The sequence below is a fragment of the Halyomorpha halys genome, unplaced genomic scaffold (genome assembly GCF_000696795.3).
Source record: "Halyomorpha halys isolate HHAL.00 unplaced genomic scaffold, Hhal_1.1 Scaffold199.1, whole genome shotgun sequence".
Classification (NCBI taxonomy): domain Eukaryota; kingdom Metazoa; phylum Arthropoda; class Insecta; order Hemiptera; family Pentatomidae; genus Halyomorpha; species Halyomorpha halys.
Genome location: NW_027112578.1, coordinates 461,332 through 465,950, shown reverse-complemented (window position 1 = coordinate 465,950; position 4,619 = coordinate 461,332). Strand labels below are relative to the sequence as shown.

At 29.1% G+C, this 4,619-nt stretch overlaps 1 protein-coding gene across 1 annotated transcript in view; it reads right to left on the bottom strand.

The window, feature by feature from the left end:
• LOC106679376 (extracellular serine/threonine protein CG31145) overlaps positions 1 to 4,619 on the bottom strand; it is a 315,704-nt gene that overhangs the window by 183,444 nt on the left and 127,641 nt on the right. The window contains exon 3 of the mRNA XM_067050372.1: positions 143 to 191. The gene's annotated coding sequence lies outside the window, so the exon portion shown is untranslated. The remainder of the gene's footprint in view (positions 1 to 142; positions 192 to 4,619) is intronic.

The window sequence follows — 4,619 nt, the reverse complement described above, 5'->3', positions numbered from 1 at the left end:
ATATATACCATAAGTTAATTTGAAGGAGATTATAACAAAATATAGAAGTAGATTTTAGATAAAGCAATTCTTGCAATTTGACTTTTCTGTTTAAAAATATTTGATATCATAGAATTATGTATATATAGATTTTTTTACTTACAAATATCAAACTGAAGCCGATGCGTTTTCTTTCAATGGGCAGGAAAAATCTAAAAAAAAAAAAAAAAAAAAGGATACACTTTAAATATGAATAATATTAATTAGATTCAGTTTAATAATGTTATTTTCTTTAAAACAGTAAAATGATAATAATTTAATTCATAGGGATTATAATTAAATCCCTTTTTAATTTTAATTAGTCTTCATGGCTGAAAAATGCATGTTGTTGTGTACTTTAGTAAGTCATAAATATGTAATAAAAACTCAATAAAAAGAGTTTTAAATATAAATTAATAGAATATTACTTAGATAACTATGTAGAAAAAACAGTGACGATGGTGACAAAAAAATCAAACTGCATAGGACTGTCCTCAAATTTTCTTGAATAGGAAAGATTCTGTTTCAAACTTTGGTTTTTTTAGTGGATGGTAATAAAGTCTGCAGAAAAAAAGCAACACTTTGACTAAACACATACACGTTCTATATGAGTGAGAGATCAACAAAGGTAGCGAACGGTAAAAATGCCTTAGAATTATACTCATCGAAAATTATAGTATATAAGTAAGAAGTAATTAAATAAGTTCTGATGGGTGTATAGATTAATACGTAGAGATAGAAAGAGGTTATTGCACAAATAAATCAGTTATTAACCTAAATAAAAACACTGCAAATAAACAGTTTGTTTTATTAAGTTTCATACTTTAATCTAAGCCTGTCGAAAGCATTACTGACAGAAGTAGATAGGTTGAAGAAATATCTTGGATTGAATTTGTCTCTACTTTGCAATTCTGTCTTGTTTTTAATTTAGAGTGTTTTTTTTTTATTATATTAAGTAGATTAGTTTCAATCTCAAATATAATTACATTTTTCTTAATATGGGTCCCATATCATTCGAATTCAATTTCCAGGTATTGAACTCGGATCATTTGTTAAGTAACTTCTAGGCATGAAAGAATGAAGAATTAGATATTCAGTGTGTAGTATTGCAGTCTTGAGTTCAAAGAGAATTCTCTGGTGCCGGACTTTGCCAATGCAATGATGTCGACAAACACTACAGTGACATATAATATTCTTTATAGTGCTGTAGGTATATAGTCAGTAATTGGCACTTGTGTTATCGAGTGTAATTTTTGAAAACGGAATTTGTTGGCACGAATTATTTGTCTATTATAATGTGGAGTAGACAAGGATGTTCATGATTAAAATATTTTAGAACAAACAAGTAAACAAATCAATCTATATGAAGAAGGACTGTTTAGGAGTTTTTCTTACTTTTTAATCATAGTTATAGAAAAGTATTTCACTGTATTGGAAATTGTGAGGCCCTAAGAATGCAGTGATAAATAGTTTTGACAAACTGTAAAACCTTTCTAAGCGTTTTTTGAAGCAACTCAGCAATAATAAAGTTATATCGAGGTCATTTACTTTTTTTATGCAATAATTTTTAGGTTGTCTTGAAGATTATACGATTATAGGTGTCTCTAAGAGATTATGAACGGAACAGCTGTTTTTTCTGATGAACATTAAATGGAAAAGCAAATAGTAATGTCTGAAATGTAAATGTTTGATCTATGTGTCAGTTACAGAATGTTCAATGTTAAGTCTAAAAATTAACATAAGAAAAGAGGAAAAAAATCACAAGGAAAACTGTTTTAATTTAATTTATTGCTTTGTAAAAGTTGAAACTGTTTTTTTTCCACATGATGGATTTTTAAGAGAAGATATGTTAAAATACATTAAAAAAACATTGTTCAATAGAAATGCTATCAGAATTCACTTTAATACTTCAAATGAAGTTAAATACATTTTCTAATAATAAACAAAATCTATTGACGCCGCTATCATTTACTAAAATAACTAATTCTGATATCAAAATGTTTTTAAATCTGCCTCAGTAACGTAGGGAGTGGCCCAACCTTGACCGAATAACTCTTTTTTCGGAACACGGACGAACAGTAGTGATCTATTTTGGGTGTCACCTGCTGCAATTGAATAACAACCGGGAAATTAAACAGAGTGTTTATTTTTTTTTATCCACTTTAAAAAATGATTAAAACATCTACATTTTCTCAAAAAACTTCAATCAGAGGTGTATATTATGATTAATGAATATAAAATAAATACGAGTAAAGGCTATTTTCTAAGTTTACTATTTAATTCGATCGTCAAACTTCACAGCCATGTAAATAACTGTATTAAAATGTTGTAAGATGGAATTGTAAACATTAGCCAATAGAAATATGTAAATAAATAGATAAGTAAAATAAAATAAACTTTTATTTATTTATAAACTTTTATACGACAAAATCAATCTAGATTATAATTTATAGAAATGCTTACCTTTTTAATAAAAAGAAACAAACGACTAGATCAAAGGAATAGTTTAATGAACGAGAGGGAAAGTCGAGAACTTTATTCGAATGGACTTTAGTTTGTTAAAATTCTTGGTTGTCATCAGGTAGATCGTCATAAGAAATCTTCTATACGAGAAAAGGTGGACAACTTTAGCAAAAGCATAAAAAAGGAAGCTCACATATTGGATTGGAAAAACCCAAATTGGATATATTTTCTGTCAAAAAGAAGAAACTTCATAATAAATTAAAATTTTTATAAAGCACAGAAAAATTTACCGTGGTTTTCATATTTGTCTCCATTTAAATGACTCAGAAAGTGGAAAAAAATATTTTGTTCTAGAATTATATATAAATAAATATGTTTTTTGTATATAATATTATTTCTATCATCATATGTAGTCAAAGCTACACATGAAGGGTTTCATTCCTCAACAACATACAAGCCGTGATTTTGAGAAAAAATTATTTACAAATGTTTTGTCAAAATCTCTAAAATCGTTGTGGATATGAATCATTACATGTCTACCACTATAGATTCGTTATAGGACAGATTTTAAAAATATATTAGTTTTTTAACCAAATACTCTCACAATGTGGGATAGTCCACTCTGGTTCTAATACAGAGTTAATTATGTTTCATTAGTATTTACTGAGATACGACCAAAACATTATGAACAATGATTTGATGAAGTATTTTTCAAACTAAAACCGCTCCTTACATATCGGTGGTAGGACGGAGAACAATGAGAATATTGTTGCGGGCTGGAGTTCGTTGGCAGAGAAACTAGAGGATCTAACTTCTGCTAATGATAAAAGATAACTTCGTTAAGGAATGGAATGGCCATGGTCTATTGGCCACTAAAGAAAAGTTTAGAACAAGACTTTCAAGCGACTAACAGTTTTTTATAGAGAACAATTTTCCATTATCAATTTACTGAGGCGACTTAGTGGGCTTTCTCCTTCAATTGAGAAATAGCACTGAGCTATTCACAACCGCAAGCCAACCCTCCATTCAGTTAAGAGCTACATTTAGGGAAATTGTTTATTTCCTTAAGAAAAAATGGTTGAAATTTTTTTGTTTATTTTTAGAGCCACCTTATTTCGTTTCCTACTATCTCATTGACAAAGATCCTACATGTCTCTTACGGATTCAGATGAAACTTCTTCAGGTGAATCTAGGGCTTAGAATCAAAATTATGAGCCAAGGCTCTCCAGGGGTTCCAGGAAAAGATCAAGAAGTTGACACGGCCAGAGTTTATTTTATATCGCTCTGATTAGTATAGAATAATGAGTTGGGTACCGAAATGTCTCTATTGCAAACATAAAAAAGTAATCTATTTGGAATTTTTGGAAGAAAACGCTAGTTTTTACAAAAACCTAGCTCATGTTTGAATTCCATACCCCCAAAAACAGTCTATTCCTTATTTTTAAGAAAATTGAAAAACAAAAAAGCCATAAAAAGCCTTTTACCGTAGAACTTAAGAATATTTATAATTCGAAGGCAAGTTCAAATTCTGTAACCAAAAAAACAGTAATCTCCAATTTTCACCACAGAAACAAAATGTTTTTTGCTCTAAATTTGACTAACACTACCCCTTTTGAGTTTTTTTTCCTTCTACACACGTACTGAAAATTAAAAAAAAATTATCATATTATGATCCAATGCTCCCCAGTAGTCATTGAAAAAAAATCGGAAAATTGGAGCCTGAACGCATTTTATTGTAAAATAATTTAGTTTCTATTTGACGTATTCCATAGAATGTACCTTTCATTGTTGTTACCCCCCTAAAGAGGCCATAGTAGAGAAAGTATATACTCCTGTTCAATACCTTCGCAACGTATCGTTTTAAAATAAAACCAAAACTTTTGTTTTTCAAATGTGCCACTATTCAAGCGAAGCAGCGTAATGTGCACCATTATGGAAAACGTATATAAGAAAATATGCATTTTCATAGGACAGTAAAAATGCTTTAACAAACTCCATTACCTTGTTTTTTTTTTAAAAACCTGTTTTTCAGTGTTAAATCTTAACCAGAAAAATGTGTGCACTTATTTAACTCGTAAAAATTTATTTTTCCAAACGTGTATTTGAACTTAGAAATATGTAGATGTTATATATATATA